Below are 23,429 nucleotides of genomic sequence, written 5' to 3'. Positions count from 1 at the left end.
GACAACTCAGAAGGCTGAGCAAATCCTGCTCCAGACACAAATACTGTTCACTCCAGATAATCTGTTCCTTGCTATTCTCTCTGTTGGACATTGCAACTCTCATAGGGTATTGGTTTTTCTTATTGTCTCACTCTACCTGCAGCCTGTGCCTGCTACACTCTATTAGGTCCATCTTCTAGATCCTCCTTTCTTCCACTCTGTTACTTTGGCAGACACCCCCTTCCCAGCTTCTAACAATGGGACTGCTCGGCTAGGAGGGATTAATATACCCCTGGTGGGGTTTCTCAACAACAGCCCTATAGAACAATGTGCAAAAACACCCCTCCTGGATAGACCCCCACTCCTGGGGGTCACTCTTTAATTGGAAAAGAATATTACTGATTATACTCATATTTGCCTTATGTTATCTACTGGTTCTAGGATGCAAAGCCAGAACACAACTGTAACCGCTGTGACTGTCAAGCCTGTCACTGTGCACATCTGTGTGCTGCTTCAATCAACAAAACCTGATGCAAAAAACAGAAAAGGGGGGGATGTAGGACATCCATCAGAGTGATGGGAGAAACTATAGGGAAAGGAGCAGGCCTTCTAAAAGATCAGAAGGCTCTGCATAGCTTCAGGGGAGAATAGCTGAAGGCAGCTGTTCTCTAACCCTGAGGCAAAGGGCGAGGAGTATGTGCAAGGAAGTGAAGGGGTGATGTTCCCTGAAAGGAGTACAATAAATGTTAATTACCCACAGATTGTGTTTGCTCCAGGCTCTTGGCATGTGCCTGCACTGAATAAAAGCAAGCATCTCCAGCTTCTTGGGGCTGCACTTTGGCCACAAGAGGCAGGCTGTCCCCTAGCTGCTCTTACACTGCATACTTGTGTCTGAGTACTCATTTCATCCATCGGTCAGCGAGGGTCTGTGGGACAGACCCGGCACTAAGCATGTGGGAGTTATTTATATCCTACTGCTCAAGATCATCGCCAAGGTCTGATTGCAAAAATTCAAAAAATTGCAACCTCAGGCATAAATGAGTTAAGTCAGAAACTGCCCTAGAAACAAAGAAGGACACTTTATAATGACAAAATGATCAATTCTCCAGAGAGCTATCACAATCATAAACAAATATACTCAACATCAGAGGTCCCAAATATATGAGGAAAATATTGACATAATTGATGGGAGAAATAGACGACAACAACAAAAATAGTAGGAGGCTTCAATATTCTATTTGTAATAGTGGATAGAATAACCAGACAGAAGAAAAATAAGGAAACAGAGAACTTGCAAAACACTATAGCACAATGGGACCTATAGACATATACAGAACACTGTACCCCAAACAGCAGAATATACATTTTTCTCAAGTGCACATGGAAAAATTCTCCAGGACAGACCACACATTAAGTCACAAAACAAGTCTTAGTAAATTTAAGAAGATTGAAATCATACCAAGTATCATTTACAACCACAATGAAATAAAACTAGAAAACAATAGCAGAAAGAAAACTGGAAAGTTTACAAATATGTGGAAATTAAACACCAAACTCTTAAACAAACAAGATCAAAGAAAAAAATCATATAGGAATTTAGAAAATATCTTGGGACCAATGAAAATGAAACCACAATGTACCAAAACTGATAAGATACAATGAAAGCAGTACTAAAAGGGAAGTTTATCATGATAAATGCATATATTAGAAAATATGAAAAATCCCAAATTAATGATCTAAAGTTACACCTCAACAGAACAGATGCAACTGACGCAACAGAAATGAAAAGGATTATATGAGATTGCTATGAACAATTATACAACAAAATAGAGAACCTAGAAGAAATGGATGAATAGCTAGAAACATAAAACCTACAAAGACTGAATCATAAAGAAATTAAAAATCTGAACATATCTATAACTAGTAAGAAGATCAAATTCATTATCAAAACTCTTCCTCTCAAAAAGCCCATTATTAAACGGCTTTATTGAAGAATTCTAAAAAATATTTAAAGGACAATTTATACCAAAACTCCTCGAAATCTTCCAAAATATTAAAAAAGAGGGAACACTTCCAAACTCAGTTCATGAAGCTGACATTACCCTGATACGAAAAGAAAACTTACTATAAGAAAAGAAAAAATTCAGACCAATATCCATAATAAATATTAATGCAAAAATTCTAAACAAAGTACTAACAATTCAAAATCAACAGCACATTAAAAGAATTATACACCATAACCAAGCAAGATTTATTCCTGCAATGTAAAGATGGTTCAACATATGAAAATCAATCAAGGTAAAACATAACATTAACAGAGTGAAAGATAAAAAGCATATGATCATCTCAGTCAATGAAGAAAAAGCATTTGACAAAATTTAACACACTTTCATGATAAAAACACACAATAAGCAAGGAAAAGAAGGAACGTACCTCAATATAATTAAGGCCGTATATGCAAAGCCTTCAGCTAACATCATACTCAATGGTAAAAAGCTGAAAGGTTTTTCCTCTAAAATCAGGAATATGGCAAAGATGCTCATTCTCACCACTTCTATTCAACATAGCACTGGAAGTCTTAGAACAGTGACACGAGAAAAACATACAAAAGGCATCCAAATTGGAAAGGTAAATGTAAAATTTTTCCTATTTATGGATGATGTGGTTTTATATTGTAGAAAACCCTAAAAGTTAACAAAAAAGCCTGCCAGAACTATTAAACAAATTCAGCAAAGTTGCAGGTTACAATATCAACACACAAAATTAGTTGCATTTCTATACACTAACAATGAACAATCCAAAAGGAAATTTAAGAAAACAATTTCATTTACAAAACCATAAAAACAATCCTTAGGAATAAATTTAACCAACAAAAATAAAAATATGTACACTGGAAGCTACAAAATATTGCTCAAGGAAATTGAAAAAAGCACAAATAAATAAATAAAAACATATCCCGTGTTAATAAATGAGAAAGCTTAGTATTGTTAAAATTTCCACACTACCCAAAGCAATCTACAGATTCAAGGCAATCTTTATAAAAGTAGCAATGTCACATTTTTTGCAAAAATAGCAAAAACCATCCTAAAATTCACACAGAAAATCAAGGGACCCCCATATAGCCAAAATATCTTGAAAAATAAAAAAGTTGGAGGCCTCACACTTCCTAATTTCAAAACATTATAAAGCTACAGTAATAAAAACTATGGTAATGGCATAAAGACAAATGTTTTGACCAATGGAACATAATATAGAGGACAGAAATAAACCCTTGTGCATATAGTCAAATGATCTTGGTCAAAGGTGTCAAGACCATACAATGAGGAAAGGATTATCTTTTCAACAAATGGTGCTGGAAAAATTGGATATCAACATGCAACAGAACAAAGTTGGGCATTTAAGCTACACCATAGATAAAAACTAAATGGATTAAAGATTTAAACATAAGATCCCAAACTCTGAGACTCCTAGAAGAAATTATAGTGGAAAAGCTTCATAATATTGGATTTGGTAATGATTTGTGTATAGTGAATGAGTTCACCATGAATGAATATTGATTATTATGATGTTGTCTGCTTGTATTATTTCTTGTTTTTTAAAAAGCAACTTTTATAGATAGCATAATTTTATGAATAAATTTTTATATCAATACAGTGCAGCCAAAAGTTAAAAATTATTAACAGTGCTTCCATTTGAATTCTTTTTTAACACAATGATTTGTTAAATTATTTTATTATGACACCAAAAGTGCAGGAAACCAAAGCAAAAATAGACAAATGGACTATATCAAACTTAAAAACTTATGTGCATCAAAGGAAACAATTTACAGAGTGAAAAGGCAACCTACAGAATGAGAGAAAATATTTTCAAATCATATATCTGCCAAAGGGATAATAATCGAATATATAAAGGACTCCTACAACTCAACAGCAACCAAAAAAATCCCAAGTAACTTGATTAAAAAACTGGCAAAGGACTTCCGTATATATTTCTCCAAAGAAGATATACAAATGGCCAATAAGCATATGACAAGATGCTCAAATATCATTAAACATTAGAGAAATGCACATTAAAACCACAATAGATATCACAAAAACAACAACAAAAAAATACCAGGAAATAACAAGCATTGTCAAGATATGGAGAATTGGAATCCTTGTGCACTGCTGGTAGGAATTTAAAATTGTGTAGCTGTCATGGAAAACAGTATGAAATTTCTTTTAAAAACTAAAAAGAGAGTTACATATGATCCAGCAATCTCATTTTGGATATATATCCAAAGAATTGAAAGCAGATCTTGAAGAGATTTTTGCACGCCAGTGTTCACTGAAGCGTTACTCACAATAGCCAAGAGGTGAGAGCAACCTCAAATGTCATCTAAAGGAAGAATGGATTTTTTTTAAATGTGGAATATATATGTGCCAAGACCAGCTTGGTCCCGGGAGACCCTAACCCAGTGGCGCTAGAGGAATTAAAGACACACATACAGAAATACAGAGGTGTGAAGTGGGAAATCAAGGGTCTCACAGCCTTCAGAGCTGACAGCCCCAAACAGAGATTTACCCACATATTTATTAACAGCAAGCCAGTCATTAGCATTGTTTCTATAACAAGGCTATTGTTTCATTAACTAAAAGTATCCCTTATGGGAAACGAAGGAATGGGCTGAATTAAAGGAATAGGTTGGGCTAGTTAACTGCAGCAGGAGCATTCCTTAAGGCACAGATTGCTCATGCTATTGTTTGTGGCTTAAGAATGCTTTTAAGTGGTTTTCCACCCTGGGCGGGCCAGGTGTTCCTTGCCCTCATTCTGGTAAACCCACAACCTTCCAGTGTGGGCATTATGGCCATCACGAACTTGTCACAGTGCTGCAGAGATTTTGTTTATGGCCAGTTTTTTGGCCAGTTTATGGCCAGATTTTGGGGGGCTTGTTCCCAACATATATGCAATGTTATTCAGCCTTAAATCTCATCACATGGTACAACATGGATGAACCTTGAAGACATTATGCTAACTAAAATAAGTCAATCACAAGCAGATGGGCTTATTGATTCCTTTCAGATGCAGCACCTCAAATAGTCAAACTAATTGAAAGAGAAAGTAGAATGGGGATTGGGGAAAAGGGGAAAGTGGGTAGTTTTTCAACAGGTATAAAGAGTTTCAGTTTGTGAGATGAAAAAGTTCTAGAAATCAGTTGTACAACAATGTGAATACAGCTAACACTATTGAACTATGCACTTAAAATGGTTAAGTGCATAATATAAAATAAATTTTATAGTATGATGTGGTGTGTGATTTTTTTGGCCTCATTAAAACAAAACAAAACACCCTGGCCCACAGCCATCTTACAGAATTTCATTAAAATTAACATCATTCCTATCTGACTCTCTCCCCGACCTCTCCTTCTCCATTCTCATCCCTCCAGCTCCAACTTCAATTGGGATCAACCATCACTGTTGGAGAGTGGGGAAAGAGGCTATTAGAAAGACAGAAGAAACAGGCAGCATCCTTTTATCCAGGAGCAAGTTGTCCATATGTAAAGGACCTGGCTAAGAGAAAGGGGATGGCTTTCCTCTGAGAGGAGAATGAAGTGCTGATCAATATAAAAGACTAGGCATTCGAATTTCTGGTATAGGACTATTGTTTACAACTTAGAGTGAACTAGGAATGAACAGAAGAGTCAATAGACACACCCAGTTTTAATCCATTGGCCCAAAAAAAAAAAAAATCCTACTTAGCTTGTTTAAGGAGACAATAGGAAACAAAAATAAAGATGTTTTAAAATTATAGCCTGTGTATTTTACCTGTTCAATATACTGGTTTAAAATATTAATGCATAAAATGTTAATACAGAGAGAAAGTTGGAAAGGCTGTACCTAGATGGTTAACAGTTAACAGTAATCATCTTTGGGGAGGGATTGGAAAAGGGTGTGTTTGAAAGGAGATTTTCACTCTACACTCACTACATATTTATGCAAGCAGTATGTATTCCTATGTCACTTATGTAAGTCATGTGGTATTTTTAAAGTCAAAAGTTGAAATTAACATATTGTGCAGGTTTATTTCATATAGGTAATGGGTCTAAGTATTGTCTAACTTTGTTATAATCAGATATCAGTGAACCCCTGTGAAACACAAACTTTTTTTGAAGCTGTTAGAACCCAGCATTGATAATAGAGCCAGATGAGAAAACTGTTTTTCTAGATTTTTCTTTTTTCTGTAGCTAAAAGAGGAAGAAAGAAAAGAGGAAGGAAGGAAGGAAGGTCCAATTTCCTTTTCCCTAAAATTTTAAACAGGCTAATTTTTAAAACAAACAAACAAAAAGTACCTCAATAACTCTATCAGTTTCTGATTATAGGAAGTGAGTTCACCACAAACGAATATTGATTATTATAATGTTGTCCATTTGTATTATTTTTCCTTTTTAAAAAAGCAACTTTTATGGATAGCATAATTTTATGGAGAAACTTTTATATCAATAGCTTGCTGGCAAAAGTTAAGAATTACTAACAATGGTTTCATTTGAATTCTTTTTTAAACACAGAATCAGCATCAGGTTTCACATGCTTACAAAAAGACTAAGAAAACCTCCAATAAGTCCAAAAGGCAATGTGGATAACTCCCTTTGAAAATAATTAATGATAATTGTAAACATTGCTTTCCTGGATATTCTGCCATTATGTTGGCCCTTCCTCACACGTTACCACTAGAATCTTTAGGAGCATCTTCTTGCCAACATAAACTGTGTGAAAACTTTACAAACATAGCTGGGAAGAATAGACCAATGACCTCTGTATGACTTCTTGGCAGCTCTGCAAGTCAGAGGCCTAATTTGAAGTGTGGAATTGGTGGTTTGACCAGTTTTGGCTAACACTGGGTCCACATGTCAGAGAGATGCAGCAGCTCCCTCCCCGGGTCACCAGCTCAGTCCCATGCATGGTGAGTCACAGTGGCAGAGGGTGCCTCCTTCCTGGCTGTCTTGACTCACTCAGTGGAGCAGGAGAGGATTTTCATGGGAGTTGTGGTCTTGTGTTACATGACAGACCGCAGTGAGCTAAACTGCTTCACCAAAATGCAATCAAATACCTCAAAGAAGGAGAGAACAGGATGGAAATGACCAAATTTACTGATGGTTTGGGTTGGCAAAGTTCTATAAAGTTCTAACATTAGCTCTGGGCTCATAAATCATCATTAGCTCTGTCTTTTTCCATTTCTGATAGTTAAATTGCTGCAGTTGAAGTTGACTTTTCAATAAGTTCTATAGCAATTTACATGCAGTCAAGGTTGAATGAGTGGTAGACTCACACGTTGTTCCCTCCATTTTTCTCCTGTAATGCTTGCCTTTCTCCGTCTTCCACCTACTGTCTTACTGCTTTATATCACTTATATCCTTGGAGATTAAAGTTGCAGATGATCTATTTCAGTAAATATTCCCATATTTGTGTCATTCTGTTAGGATTTCTATTCTGCGTTCTCTTAATTTTTGCTCCATATCGCTTATTACATGATTTAAAGTCTTTATCACTTCATGCTCAAAGCACTATATTTTTTAGTCAACCATGACTTCTCCCTATGTTTCTTCTCTCACCTGAGTTCACTGTGTCCATGTTTCCTTTTGGTCTCTTCTGCTCCAGCCTACTCTAAATAATGATATTCCCAAGATTCAACCTTGGTTCTCTTTCCTTCTCAATCTGTACACTCGCTCTGAGCAATAGCATCTATACCCATGCACATGATGATGTCTCTCTTGAGCTCTCCAGGTTTGTCAGCTAGTTGCCTTCTAGACATCCAGATGAACTACACCTATCTCAGACATGAAATGTTGAAGAGTGAGTTTATAACCTTCCTCCTTAATTCCTGATTTAAGTTAATGGCAAAATTCCTTAACCAATCACCCTTTCCCCACCCCTTTATTTTCCCAAATAAAGGCAATTGTCAGCTTTTGTCAATTCTACATCTTTCATAGATTACATATTTAAAACTTCTTTTCCATCTATCCTAATGTGTATTACTGATTTCCATTATCAATATATTTCTTGCAAAACTTCAGGCTTTCATCATGTCTCATATGGATTCAGTAGAGGCAATGTAGAGAATGGATTTGATAGAAGCAAAACTAATATGTTCATTGCATCATTTATTCAACGAATATTTCTAAGCCCCAGTTCTGAGGCAAAAAACAAAAGGTATACCTAATTTAAAATGCAAAGTGGGAGGATGAGTGGCAGATGAATTGGGGATATAATGGTAGAACTTTCCCTAGTAATTTCAATGTTGACATTGTCATAATTTAAGTGAAACATTGCAAATATTTCAAGTAATTTAGATAGTTCTTTCATATTTACAGTAGCTATAGATGTCCCTACTACCTCAGCTCCATGAAAGTTTGGGAAGCAGACAAAACCTCTTCTGAACACATTTCTTTTGGTAGTAGCTGAGCCACTGAATTGATGTTTTTAAATTGAGTTGAAATTCACATAACATAAACTTAAGCATTTGAAAGTGAAAAGCTCATTAGGGTTTACTTAGTACATTTCAAATGTTGTACAACTACCACTTCTGTCTAGTTTCAAAATATTTTCATCACCTCAAAGGAAAACTTCTTATCCCATAAGCACTTTCTCCCATCCTCCCCCTACTCCCAAACCCTGATGAGCACCAATCTGTATTCTGTCTGCATGGCTTTACCTATTCTTAATATTTCATATAAATGGAATCACACAATATGTAATCTTTTGTGTCTGGGTTCTTTCACTTTGCATAATGTTTTCAGGTTTATCCACATTGTAGCATGTTTCAGCACTTTGTTCCTCTTTACGCTAAATAATATTCCATTGTATGTATACATCACATTATTTTCTGACCATTAATCTGTTGATGGATATTTGGGATGTTTCCAACTTTTGGTTCTTGTGAATGGTGGTACTATGAACATATATATGTACATATACTTGTTTGAGTACATGCTTTTAATTCTTTTGGGTATATACTTAAAACTGAAAATGATGAGTCATATGGTAAATCTATGTTTTATTTTTGAAGAACAACCAAGCCGTTTTCCACAGCAGCTTCCCTATTTTACATTCTCACCAGAAATGCACAAGGGTTCCAATTTCTTGTCATTCTAGTGGCTGTGAAATCGTACCTGTGGTTTTGATTTTCATTTCCCTATTGACTAATGATTTTGATCATGTTTTCATGTTTTCTTGGTGATTTGTATATTTTCTTTGAAGAAATGTCTATTCTGTTTCTTTTCCTATTTTTTAGTTGTGTTGTCTTTTTGTTGTTGTTGTTGAGTTGAGGAGTTCTCTATATATTCTGGATATTAGACCCTTATCAATTAGATGATTTGCAAATATTTTCTTCTATTCTGTAGATTGAGTTTTCATTTTCTTGATAATGTTCTTTGACGTAAAGCCCTTTTAATGTTGATGAGTACAGTTTATAGCAAAATTTTTGTTGTTGATCTTCATGATTTTGTTCGGCTATCAAGGAATCCATTGCCAAATTCAAGGATTTACCAAGATTTACCCCATGTTTTCTTCTAAGAGTCTTTGGTTTTAGCTCTGATATTTAGTCTTTGGCCTATTCTGAGTTAATTTTTGTAAATGGAGTGAGGTAGTGGTTCTCATTTCACTCTTTTGCTTATGTATTTCCAGTTGTACCAACAACATTTGTTGGTGAGATTATCATTTTCTTCATTTGGTGCCCTTGTTCAAAATCAAGTGGAAATAGTTGTACAGGTTTATTTCTGGACTCTAGATGATCTATAGGTCTCTATACACCAGTGCCACACTTTCTTGATTACCATAGCTTCTTTGTAAGTTTTTAAGTCAGAATATATGAATTCTTTAACTTTGTTTTGTTTCAAGATTGTTTGGCTATTTTAAAATTATTGTTAAATTCTTGTAGAATTTAACAATGACAATTCTATATGAATTTGAGGATTAGTTTTTCCCTGTTTGTAAAAAGGCTGTCAAAATTTTGACAGAGATTTCACTGAATCTGTAGATGATATTAACATAAAAACTTTTGAGAAATTAAATTTAACAGCATTTGAGCAAAGAATGATTCATGAATTAGGCAGCACTCAGAATAGAAGAGGTTCAGAGCTTCACTTTGCAATATGGGCAGTATTTATAGACAGAACGTGATGTAAAGTGCAGAAATAGCTCGATTGATTAGAGCTAGACATTTGACTGACATGGACATGGTCTGATCAGTTGGCTGTCTGTGATTGGTAAAGATCAGGCTATGTGTTCTAAAAATCAGACTCCCAAGTTGTTTCCTTATGTACTGTTAGATTGTGATGCACTATGAAGGAACTCAAAGTATGGAGACAGCATCAGGTCAATGGCCTCCTGTTTATTTAATTTAACAATGGCGATCAGAAGTATTGCCATCTTAACTATATTGTCTTCAAGTTCTTGAATACGGTATGCAATTCCAATTATTTACATATTAAATTGCTTTTAGCAATGATTTTTAGTTTTCAGTATACAAGTCTTTCATTGTTTAAATTTATTTCTAGGTATTTTAATTTTTGAATGCTTATGTAAATGAAATTTTCTTAATTTACTTTTCAGTTTGTTCATTACTAGTGCAAGAAATACAACTTAAATTTGTGTTTATCTTGTACCTGCAACTTTGCTAAATTATTAGTTCTAGTTGTATCATTCTTGTTTTTTCAGACTCCTTGGAATTCCCCAGATACAAGACCATGCCATATCTGAATAGAGAGTTTTACTTCTTCCTCTCTAATTTGTATGCATTTTATTTCTTTTCCTTGCCCAACTGCTCTAACTAGAACTTCCAGTACAATGCTGAAGAGCGGTGGTAGAAGTGGGCATCCTTGTCTTGTTCTTGATCTTAGGGGGAAAGCTTTCTTTATTTCATTATTGAGTATGATGTTAGGTAGGTGTGGGTTTAGGAATTTCCCTTCTTTTCTTAGTTTCCTGAGTGTTTTTATCAAGAAACAATGTTGATTTTTTTCAAATGCTCTGTGTCAATTGACATGCTCACATGGTTTCTTTCATTTTATTATTATGATGTGTTAAGTAAACTGATTTTCTTTTGTTGAACCACCCTTCCATTACTAGGATATACCCCACTTGGTCATAGTGTATAACCTTCTAATATGCTCTTGGATTCAAATAGCTGATATTTTATTGAGAATTTTGAGTCTATATTCATATAGGAATATTGGTCTCTAGTTTTCTTACAGTGTCTGTCTGGCTTTGGTGTGAGACTACTAGTAGCCTCATAGATTCAGTTAGGAAGTGTTCCCACCTCTTCAGTTTTTCAGAAGAGTTTGAGAAGGATTGGTGTTAATTCTTTAAATGTCCAGTAGAATTCACCAGTGAAGCCATCTGGTCTTTGACTTTTGTTTTTTAGGTTTTGTTGTTGTTGTTTTTAAAGGACTGATTAAATCTCTTTGTTATAGATCTGGTTATAGTTCCTATTTTTTCTTGAGTTAGTTTTGGTAATTTCTATGTTTCTAGGAACATGTCCTTTTCATTCAGGTTATTTGTCAGCACTCAACTGTTCACAGTCAAATCTTATAATCCTTTTTCCTTATATAAGTTTGATATAATGTCTTCACTTTCATTTCTCATTTTATTTAATTGAATCTTCTCTTTCTCTTTTCAAATTTGGGGAGTTCTGAGACATTTTTCTCCTCTAATATACTTTTTCTTTTTCTCTCTTTTCCTTGTGTGACTTCTGTAATATATATTTTGGTATCCTTGTTGATATCCCATAGGTCCCTTAGGCTTTGCTCATTTTCCTGTTATTTCTTTCTGCTCCTAAGACTGGATAATTTCAGTTTTCCTATCTTAAAGTTTACTGATTCATCCTTCAACATGCGAAAATGTTTCTTGAAATTCTCAAGTGAAGTTTTCATTTCACTTATTTGTACTTGCAAGCCCAAGGTTTTCTATTTGGTTCCTTTTGATAATTTCTATATTTTTACTGATATTTTCCTTTTGTTTATACATCATTACCCTAGTTTCCTTCAGGTTTTATGTTCATGGCTTTGTGTCTGGAATTGGTGGGTTCTTCGTCTCACTGACTTCATGAATGAAGCTGCAGACCCTCACAGTGAGTGTTGCAGTTCTTAAAGATAGTGTGTCCAGAGTTTGTTCCTTCTGGTGGGTTCATGGTCTCGCTGACTTCGGGCGTGAAGCCACAGATCTTCACAGTGAGTGTTACAGCTCTTAAAGGTGGCATGTCCAGAGTTGTCTGTTCCTCCCGGTGGGTTCGTGGTCTCGCTGACTTCAGGAGTGAAGCTGCAGACCTTCGCAGTGAGTGTTACAACTCTTAAAGCAGCGCGTCTGGAGTTGTTCATTCCTCCTGTTGGGTTCATGGTCTCCCCGGCTTCAGGAGTGAAGCTGCAGACCTTCGTGGTGAGTGTTACAACTCATAAAGGTAATGCGGACCCAAAGAGTGAGCAGCAGCAAGATTTATCGCGAAGAGTGAAAGAACAAAGCTTCCACAGTGTGGAAGTGGACGTGGGTTGCTGCTACTGGCTCGGGTGGCCTGCTTTTATTCCCTTATTTGGCCACACTCACATCCTGCTGATTGGTCCATTTTACAGAGTGCTGATTGGTCCATTTACAGAGTGCTGATTGGTCCGTTTTTACAGAGTGCTGATTGGTGCATTTACAAACCTTTAGCTAGACACAGAGTGCTGATTGGTGCATCTACAATCCTTTAGCTTGACAGAAAAGTTCTCCAAGTCCCCACCCAATTAGCCAGACACAGAGTGCTAATTGGTGCATTTACAAACCTTTAGCTAGACACAGAGTGCTGATTGGTGTGTTTACAATCCTTTAGCTAGACAGAAAAATTCTCCAAGTCCCCACCCAACCCAGAAGCCCAGCCAGCTTCACCTCTCAGTTTCCTTTAGTTCTTTGAGCATATGTAAGACAGTTGACTTAAATCATTATCTAGTAAGTCCAATATCTGGGCTTCCTTAGGAATAGTTTCCATCAATTTCTTTGAGACTTCAGAGGCTACACATGAGTGAATGCAATTAAATTCACAATGTGATGCCTCTACATATTCACCAGAATGTATAACATTTAAAAAGGAAAAGACAAAGGAAGAACACAAAACACAAATGAGTATAGTAAGTGTTGGAAAAGATGCAGAGTAACTGAAATTTTCATTCACGGCTAGGGCATGTATAAATTAGTAAAACCTAAAAACTATTTGGCAGTGTCTATTAATGTTGAATATATTGAATATATACCCTGTGCATAGTAACACTACTTCCAGGGATCTTCCATAATCAAATGTGTAACTATGTGCATCATAAGACAGGTACAAGAATATTCATAGCAGCGTCATTTGTAATTACCCCAAACTTTAAATAATCTAATGTCAAACAACAGTAGAATAGACAAGTAAATTTTGGAATTATATACAAAAATGAAAATGAAACTATTATATTCTTGAATATGGATCAATTTTACAAATATAGTATTAAGCAAAAAGAGCCACATAAGAGTTCATATTATGTATGACTATTTATAAACATTCAAAAGCAGGCAAAACTAATTTGGTGGTAGGATTCAGAATTGTGCCTATCTGTGTGTAGGGGTATAATGACTAAGACTGAGCATGAGGAAAGCTTCTAAATTGCTGGTAAACATTTAAAATTTTGCTGTGAGGCGGTGGTTACACAAGTTTGTTCACACTGTCACTAAGACAAGCACTTATGATTATTAAACTTATTTTGTATATGTGTTGTGCTTTAAAAGGTTTTCACATCTATCAGTTTATAAAATTTTTTTTAATTGTATTTTATCAGTATTGGCGAGGATACAGGGAAAAATTGCTCAAATACTAGGAGTGGGAATGTAAGTTAAAACAACTACTCAGGGGAGCAAATCAGTGAAATCTATTAAGGATTTACATCGTGCACACTCTGTGATCCAGCACATTCTCTTATCGGTATCTGCACTCTAGAGAAATACTTGGACCTAAGTACAAAAAGGCATCTAAATATATATTTATGGTACCATTGCTTCTCATAATAATATTAGTAAACAAACATGAGGGTGGGGGAATGGTACATTAATTATGTATGTATATATATATATATATACACACACATATTGGTTCTGAGGACATGTAGCATTTTCAAAGAATGAGGTAGATTTATATACAGATATGGAAAGATTTCAATGCTGAGTGTAAAAAAGTAACATCTACACTTGCAAATGCACAGGAACTAGGAGTCATCATCTACAGACTGGGTTTGTAATTAGGGCCTAAAAGGGATATAAGCATAATTGTAACGTTTAAGCTTTTTTTTTTTTGCATGGACATAATCTTACTTGTGTAATTTAAAATTAATAACGGCACTTAGAATGACTTTGGAAAAATATACAAATAATGAAATGGGGATCCAAAGAATGTTCACTGTATACCCTTGTACTTCTAAAAATGTGAATAACTGTAGCATCTATTGGGAGAAAAGTTTAATTAAATTTTAAATAAAACAATAAAAGATGCCTAACTTCGTGTGAAAACAGACATACAGAAATAATTAAATGTGACTACCCCTCAGAGATGTTAGTTATGAACTAGGAGCGCTGAGAAAAGGTATCTTAAATAGGTCTGGGGGAAGTGAGAGTTAGAAGAGGTGACTCTTGAGCTGAGTACCCACATAGAAATGGTATGCCCTGTTTTCATTCCTGGAGGGCTCAGCATGAGGTGCCCAAGAGGCCCTGAAACCCATTTCCATGACATTTTCCCATGAGCTGGAGCATAAACCCCCACCGAATAACTGAAGGGAAGCGGAAGGCGCAGACACGCGGAAGAAGAGGAAGCGGACGCTTGTTAAACCGTGGGAAGCACAATGCGGGAAAGTCCAACCAGCTCCGTGTTTCAAAGCTGGATGCCAGATTTCCCACCCATTCCAACAGGCAGGCCGGCCCGCCCTCTCCCTCCTTCCCGCGTCGTTTACTGGTCAGTAGAAGATTGACAGGTCGTCTGGCCAATAGGTTGGCTCCTCTATGGAGGCACTCAGGAACCAGTCGTGTCTTTGGTCCCTCGAGCGAGATGCGAGCTGTGTGCGTCGACGTCAGCGTGCTGACGTCACGGGCCGGAGGTCCCGGGGCTGCTGGGTGAGGGCGGTGGGCTGCGCGTCGTCCTCTGGACCAGGTCCCGGGTCCCGCCCCGCCAAGCCCCGCCCCTCAGGCCGGGGCGCGACCGCGGATCCTCAGTTCCCGGGCCAGCCTGGGGCGGCCGGCCAGGAACCAGCCGTTGAGGTAGGCTGGCTTTCTCGTTCCCCTATTTGACAGGTTGGAAAACTGAGTCTCCTGGGTCAGATGACTTACATGGGGGCGAACGGGCGACCCGCGGACGGAGGCCATAGCCTGGTCCTGTTCTGTTTACTGAGTCCTGCGCGAGCCTCCAGGGGAGGAGGAGGGGCGAGGCAGGCTGTGCTCATAATGGACACAAGAGTGAAGTTGCAGAATGCTGAGCCCCGCTGCTCCCACGGCGTGGGCAGGGATGGATATAGGCAGCGGGAGTGTCCCCATTCCTCCAGCCTGCGGACCGTGAGGAGTCCCCGGTGGGGTCGGCCCCGGGCTGGCGCCATGGGCCCCCAAGAGGGACCAAGAATTGGTGACTGGGTGTAATGCGTGGGTTGTCCAGACACAGGAGGTTGTGAGTCTCTTCTATTCATTGAGGAAAGTCGTGTTCAAAAAAAAAAAAAAAAAAAGGAAAGAAAGCACGAATCATGAATGTTCTCCCTGTGGTTTCAGTTCACTGCTTCGCCTACTCATAGATATCTCGCCATTGTTTGAAATCTTAGTTGCTTGAATACTTTTGATTTAGAGTTAGGGATTTTTCCCCCTCTCTTTCAGTTCAAACATGGGTGGACATTGTGGAACTTTTCTTTGTTCACTATGTCATTTGTCTTCTATTTCACAGATGGAATCACTGAATTCATCACTTGACACAGTACTAGTTTGGATAAGTTTAGCAAGGTAACCAAGTAACGGGTCTAATTAAATCTTTACTGGAATTAGTCCAGTTTGCCACATTTCCTTGTTAGGAAGAGTTCTGAAAGGTAATTCCCGTCTATATACCATCTACCCATACGCCTCTTTTAGAAGCAGGATCTCACAAAACGACTTATGGTATCCTTGTTTTATTGATGGATTCTGATAATTAAGGTGGTGGATTATTCATGTTCATAAAATGAAAACATATACAATATGTTGTCATGTAGAAGGCACTGTCTTTAAAATCTAACTGTCTCAAACATTGGTCTTTTAAAACTGCATTATTGCATTGCCTAAAACTGCATGAAAGAAATGAAATGAAACAGCCTCCCTTAATAAGTAAGGGATATTACCTTACTTATGTTCACAGAAGGATGGTGATTAACATCATTTGGATTTATTCATTGGACAGTTTGTCTGAGTGATTGTCTATGCCACTCATTGTTTTAGGTTTTAGAGATTGAGTAGTGAGCAATTTAGATAAGGCCCCTACCCTCAAAGACTTTAACTTTTGATGGAGAATATAATAAACATGTAAATCAAAGAGACAAATTTAGATAGGAATAAATGTCAGAAAAGATATTACTGGGTAGAGAGTTTGAGAGTGACTGGGTTGTATGGAGAAATGGGATGGTCAGGGAAGACCTCCCTGAGGAGGTAACATGAGGTGACATTTTGGGTGATAGCTGAATGTTTAGCTGAGTCAGCCATGAGAAAATGGGCTGGAAGTTTCTAGGCAGATATAAACAGTGTAAAGGAGCTAAAGGAAGAATGAACTTGGCATGTTCCAGGGACAAAGGGAAGCCCGTGTGGCTGGAGCTGAGTGAACCTAGGGGAGGGTGAGGTGAGGGGACAGTGGTCAGAGGTGACACTGGAGAGGTATACAGGGATTGGATCATCTTGTATCCCATGTGAGCATTACAGGCAGGCAAGGGAAAGATAATTTGTGTACTGCAAAGTCTTGTTTTCTTTTAGTGATACTTACAAACTAGCCAATTTTCTGATTTGTTTTGGTTATGAAATCATCGCAGTAATTCATTGTGTATATATTTTTTCTCCAGAGGCCCTCTTAATGAAAAGATCTTGTTTCCTTCAGCACCTTATCTGATGTAGTTTGTTTCCTTTCCATTGTTATATGCAGAACTCAAAGTCTTTGCTTTTTCTTAAGCTCCCTGCTTTTAATCCTTTCTACGTCCAACCATGAATACTCTTTCTTATTACCTATACCTGCCTTCCACTTGGAAAGCAGTGGCAGTCGGTCCCTGCTCTTCTCCAAGCCAAATTCTAGGAAGCTGCATTGGCAAGTGGATTATTGTTCTTCATTAGAGCTTGTATTACTGACCAGGAACATAACGCTTGCCTTTATTTAGTACCTACGATGTGCCAGGTATGTTACATACATTCTATTCCTTCCAACGTGGCAAAGGAAAATATTAAGCCTTTTTGATAGTGAAGGAAACTTACACTTCAGTTACTGAGCTAGTACTGATGGAGCTTGGATTTGAACTCCCATTAGGTTTACTCCAAAGCCTAATTCATTCTACCCCACCACCTGTTAACCTCCAACCTTGCTACCCTGAACAGCAAGTTTCTATTACTTAAAATTATGTTTTATGATGTGGCATTTTAGAGATCACATGATTCACCCCTCTTAGTTTAGAGCTAAGCCTGTGGAGGCCCAGAGAAGGTCAGTGAGTTTTAAAATAATGCACCTAATGGCCAAACTGGTATCAAATTTTCACCCTGCTCATTTTCAGGCTAGTGTTTTTTCTGCTATATTTCCTTCATGAAAGTCCCCTATCAATATATTTCTGTATATATAAAAATATACTATTTCAACAGCACGAATTTATTGGCCATAAACTTGTAAAAGTTAATTTTAAAAAGATGAGACATTGCTTCTTCTTGGGCTACAATAATCCTTTGCCTTATTTTCCTTCCCTTTTCTGAACAATGAACAGGTATAAACTTTCTGGATGAATCTGGTTTCTGTTAATAGAAAGCTGTGGTTTAAAAATGACTTTTAAATTTTTGTTTTAATTTTAGAAATGTTTGAAAAGGAGTTTAAAATGTGTTACTATTTTCCTAGCCTTAATCTTATGCTTAGAAGTATGGGAATATTGCCTAGAGTTTGCTAACTCATAGTTTCTCTTAGCAAGTAGAGTTTCTTCCTGTTATTGAGGAAGCCCTTAGGTCAGTGATGTAACTTCTTTTTCTTAGTAATATGTTATGTTTAAAAATAAGTCAAAATCAGTTTATAAATTAATATGAATAAGAAAGCTGTTAACAGTGGTCTTAAAATTTAAAAATACCCATTATTTATTTCTAAGGTTTGCATATTTTAGTAATTATGAGTGGAATATGGTAGATGAATAATAACAGACTAATAAATAGCTTAATTTACTTTCTGTATGTCTTTTTGACTCTCCTGTAACTTAATAGAATTTATCTTTTTCTTTAGAATAATTTTAATGGAATTAGTATGTTCTTTTTTAAATATTGAAAGGTACTTAAGTTTAAGCAAAAGAGAGTTTTTGCTCTGTAGGCCAAAATAGCAAAACTAGACATCCTGGCTATCTCTGTTCTTTAAGATTGTTCATGCAACTGATGCTCATATTCTGAAGACCCAGGTCATCATGATTTGACCACCATCTTTTGCCATGAGCCTAGTGCCCCAAATTGGACTCCTGGTCTTTGCCTCAGGCTTTCCAGCTTCAGTGCCATTACTTGTTCTGCTTGGAATGCCCTCCGGATAGACAACTCCAGCCAGCCAAAATTCTACCTGTCCCTCTAAGTCCACTCAAATGCTGCTTTATCAATAAAGCATTTCCCGTGTCTCTGTAACAGAAGCCTTCTTTTCTCATAGCACTTTCGGGAGCCTCTTTTTGACACCAGTTACCAATCATGATATCTTTAGTATTGCACTATTACGTACACAGGTGTTAAAATATATGTTGACTCGAGCTTAAAAAACTTGACGATTTGTGTTATACATGCACAGTTTTTTGCAGATTGTAGAGCCCTGTTATTTTATTTACACTTTTATCATCTTATCTTTGAGAGACACACTGTTAGGCTTTTCGCAGCTTTGGTTCCACAGAACCTGTTTTCTGTTTTAGTTAAGGGTCTGCCTTCTGCAGTTATCAAGGGGTCCTTTGAGAGGAACTCATGTCTTTGGGCTATAAATGTTGAAGGCACACTGTCACAAATAAAATCATTGTTCGCTGTGTTAATGGTATTGGAAAATACTAACAACGATTTCCACTTTTTAATGTTACAGATGAGAAAACTGAGGCCCAGAGAGACTAGCCCTGTGTTACTTGCAGTGCTAGGCTAAGAAGCCTGGTCAGTACCCCTGGTTCATGGCTGCAGAGGCTTGTAGCAGGCCATCATCAGTTCTGATGTCCTGTGTTGGAACTCCTGGCAGCCTCTTACACGATGTATCAGTACAGCTCAGGCCTTTCCAATTGTTTTGCTTGCTTTATTTGTGAGCTGACCTGGATCTGGAAGATACCTCTTGTGGTGAATCAAGATTAAAGCTTTAACTCTCACCAGGAATCCCTGACTCTGAGCTATTTAAGCCTGGAGGATCTTCCTGAGCAGGCATGGGTATGGAATCAAGTTCAGTAGGCTCTTTAGTTTAAAACCCTTCTCTTCTTCCTCTTTAGTTACAGTTTTCAAAATAGTATTGTGAGACTAGCGAGCATCCTCAGTGTATTCAACCTGGAGTTTGGAGGAATTTGGCCCAGGACCTTTCAAGTTGCAGTAATCATAGGTTTCTGTGTCCTATATTTTCCAGGACAGTATACTTTTCAAATACTGTGCATTATTGCTAACCAAAGTATATTCTTGCTTGCTTTTTGTTTCAGGAAAATATATTCTCAGAATTATTTTTTAAAATTAAGCATTTATTAAATTAATGATGTAGAAACTGAATTTCAAGTACCTTTTTCTATTTTAATTGTATGTTAAATTCCTCAAAGGTAACACAGAGGACGTTAGACTTTTCTCTAGCCGAGGGAAGAACACCAGCCAAGACTTGCCTTGGGCATTGGTGGTAATAACTGAAGCATATAGAGGGCTTTCTTTGTGCCAGGAGTTGTTCTAAATGCTTTATGTCAGGGCTTCTGTTCCTCAGCACCGTTGATATTTTAGGCTGGGTAATTCTTTGTTGGGGACTGTTCTGTGCATTGTAGGATATTTAGCAGCATCTCTGGCCCCTACCCACTAGAAGCTAGTGGTACCTCCTCTAGTCATGACAACTAAGAATGCCTCCAGACATTGCCAAATGCCTCAGGTCTTGGGGGTTGTGGGAGGGGGAGTGCGGAATCCCCCTCACCACACCATTCAGAACCACTGTTTTATATAAACTGATTGATTCCTTACAGCAACCCTCTAAGGTAAGTTGTAGTATAATTGTCCCTGTTTTACAAAAGAAGAAATGTAGGCATAGAGAGGTTAAGTAATTTGTCGAAGGTTACACAGCTAGTAAGCAGCAATACTGGAATGTGAAACGAGGAAATTCTCTTGCTGAGCTCTCACCCAACACAGCTGACTCAGACCGGCCACCAACTATTAGGGCTCCACAGACCCTATAAGCCAGGAGGAATAATAAATGCTGGCAGGGACCAGGCAGAGCTGGGAGTGAGCAAGGTGGCTGAGTGGCAGACTGGTAAATGGGGGAGTATTTCCACAATTGCCTATTTTTAAAGAGGAGCAAGGAATCTGGATTTTATTTACATGAAAAACTCACATCTTCAATATTGCAGTTAATTCAGTGTTTAAGAAACGTTGTGTTCAAGACCAGCCTGGCCAACATGGTGAAACCCCGTCTCTACTAAAAATATAAAAATTAGCTGGGCATAGTGGCAGGTGCCTGTAATGCCAGCTACTTGGTAGGCTGAGGCAGGAGAATCACTTCAACCCAGGAGGCGGAGATTGCCATGAGCCAAGATTACACCACTGCACTCCAGCCTGGGTGACAGAGCAAGACTCCATCTCAAAAAAAAAAAAGAAAAAAGAAAAAGAAACATTGTACAAGGCAACAAATACCATCACCTCTGTACGGACAAGATTTGGCCCCAGGCCGTCAGCTTTCAGCCTTCTTTGTGTGGACTGCAGCAGTGCGACGTTATAGGGAAGTGTGCATTCATTTGATTTAGGAAATGAGGTGGATTCTGTGTGGAGGGCAAAAGATCCTCTTCCTTGAAGACTGGAAATGAAGGTGGGTAAGGTGGGGCTTCTGGACTAGAAGGGGCCATCCTGTCCACTCTGAAATTTGAATGCTCCGCAGACTAAGTTCGAAAGTTACCTACTCTTCCTAACTTTGAAAAGTGTTATTCGTAACTCTTTCATGACCTCCACTTGTCTGGGTGTTAAAATAGATATTTTATAGGATGCTGAGAAAACATCAGTTCTGGAGTTGACCAGCTGTGTCCTGGAGAAACCACAACCATACCTCTTTGTTGACAGCCAGTAACCAGTGGAGTCCATGTTTCCACTCTTTCAACGACGAGGCTCTCTGCCAGCTTTTTAGAAGCAATGGACTCTTGCTGGCCTTTGGAACATTTTCCTTGTCCTCAGGACCTGGCCTCCTCAGTCAAGCCTGTGTGCCCTTGGTGTAAAAGGCAGGCGCACACTCCCATGCTGACTTCGTGGCGCCCTGTGCCCTGTGCACACTTTCCATTCCGGCTGCACTTCCTGTGGCTCCCTCACATGGTGTGTCTCCGGTTTGTCCAGCTTCACACTGTTCACAGACCTGCTTCTGTTTCTCTTTTTAATTTAGTCTACCTTCTCCTTGGAACATAACTTTTCATTTCTTTGAAAGTCTCATTTTCTCTAAGGCCAGCCTTTTCATTAAGCCTTTCTGGTCATATAAACCAGAAGTGCAGTGTTCTTTGTATTATAATTATCTTTGACTCTGATTTCTAATTATTTATGTAACTGTATTACCTCCTTTATCAAGCTGAGGGAGGTATTACCTCCTTTATCAAGCTGAGGGAGGTATTACCTCCTTTATCAAGCTGAGGGAGGTATTACCTCCTTTATCAAGCTGAGGGAGGTATTACCTCCTTTATCAAGCTGAGGGAGGTATTACCTCCTTTATCAAGCTGAGGGAGGTATTACCTCCTTTATCAAGCTGAGGGAGGTATTACCTCCTTTATCAAGCTGAGGGAGGTATTACCTCCTTTATCAAGCTGAGGGAGGTATTACCTCCTTTATCAAGCTGAGGGAGGTATTACCTCCTTTATCAAGCTGAGGGAGGTATTACCTCCTTTATCAAGCTGAGGGAGGTATTACCTCCTTTATCAAGCTAAAGGATGTAATACGGTTACATAAATAATTAGAAATCAGTTATTTAAGATTGAGGATCAGGACCATGTCTTTTCCATTTTATTTCCTGCATAGCATTTACCATAGTGTTTTACTTATGGGAGATGCTTAATAAATATGTCCATTTGTTTGGGTTAGATGGGTTCCTACTCATGTAGTGATTTCTTTCTGTTTCTATATACTTGTATTCATTTTTGTAGTGTGTTATTAGAATGACTTCACTAAATAGCATTCAAAATACATTGGAAAGAAAGATTACCAATTTAGTTAATTTGGGAGAGTTGGGAACATTTTTATTAATTTCATTGTAAATGAAATTAACTGGCGATTAAATATTCTTGGCTTATTTAATATACTGCTGACCCTTGAATAATACAGGTTTGAACTGCACAGGTCTAGTTGTATGTGAATTTTTTAAAAATAAAACAGGGACCTGACCTAAAATAGTTTTCACAGCATGTGGAACCCATGTATGCAGGTGGTCCTGGAACCAATTCCCTGCATATACCAAGGGAGGACTACCATATTGAAACTCCAACCATATGTGTAAGTTTGTCTAACTTTAGTTAGCAAGTAGTCAGGTGACTTTGTACTTTCATACAGTGATAGTTGCAATTTTTAAACTAATTGAATACCTAACACATGCCAAGCATATCGTTGGTTGCTAAGAATGTAGAAGGTTCTCTAGGAGTTTTCAGTATAATACCAAGAAGAAGACATGAACAGTATGTGAAACATGTGAAAGACTAGAGGTGCTCTTAAAGGTATATGGAATGTATATTATACATACGTGGTCAGAGAAAGTTTCATCCAGGAAGTGATATTTAAGCTACCTTGAACAATTAATAGTCTTATTCTTGCTGTTAATATGATAGTTTGGTGGTTCAAGGAAAAGGCATTCCAGGCAGAGGGAGAACTGGGGCAAAGGCAGGATGGTGAAACTTCCTGTGTCAGTCCATATGTGTCGCTTCCTATAGATACCTTAGGCTGGATAATTTTATAAAGAAAAGAGGTTTAATTGGCTCACAGTTCTGCAGGCTGTACAGGAAGCATGGCTCGGCTTTTGGTGAGGCCTCAGGAGGCTTACAATCATGGCAG

The 23,429-nt window shown here is 37.8% G+C and overlaps 1 protein-coding gene across 2 annotated transcripts in view; it reads left to right on the top strand.

The window, feature by feature from the left end:
• Positions 1 to 15,020: 15,020 nt before the first annotated feature.
• STARD3NL (STARD3 N-terminal like) overlaps positions 15,021 to 23,429 on the top strand; it is a 54,338-nt gene continuing 45,929 nt past the window's right edge. Inside the window, exons 1-2 of one of the 2 annotated variants that reach the window (XM_024250157.3) lie at positions 15,064 to 15,257; positions 15,925 to 15,980. The gene's annotated coding sequence lies outside the window, so the exon portion shown is untranslated. Of the gene's footprint in view, positions 15,258 to 15,924; positions 15,981 to 23,429 lie in introns of both variants that reach the window. The other variant, XM_024250156.3, reaches the window with a different exon arrangement.

This window comes from Pongo abelii, chromosome 6, assembly GCF_028885655.2.
Source record: "Pongo abelii isolate AG06213 chromosome 6, NHGRI_mPonAbe1-v2.0_pri, whole genome shotgun sequence".
Lineage (NCBI taxonomy): Eukaryota > Metazoa > Chordata > Mammalia > Primates > Hominidae > Pongo > Pongo abelii.
This window is presented reverse-complemented; position numbering and strand designations above follow the sequence as displayed.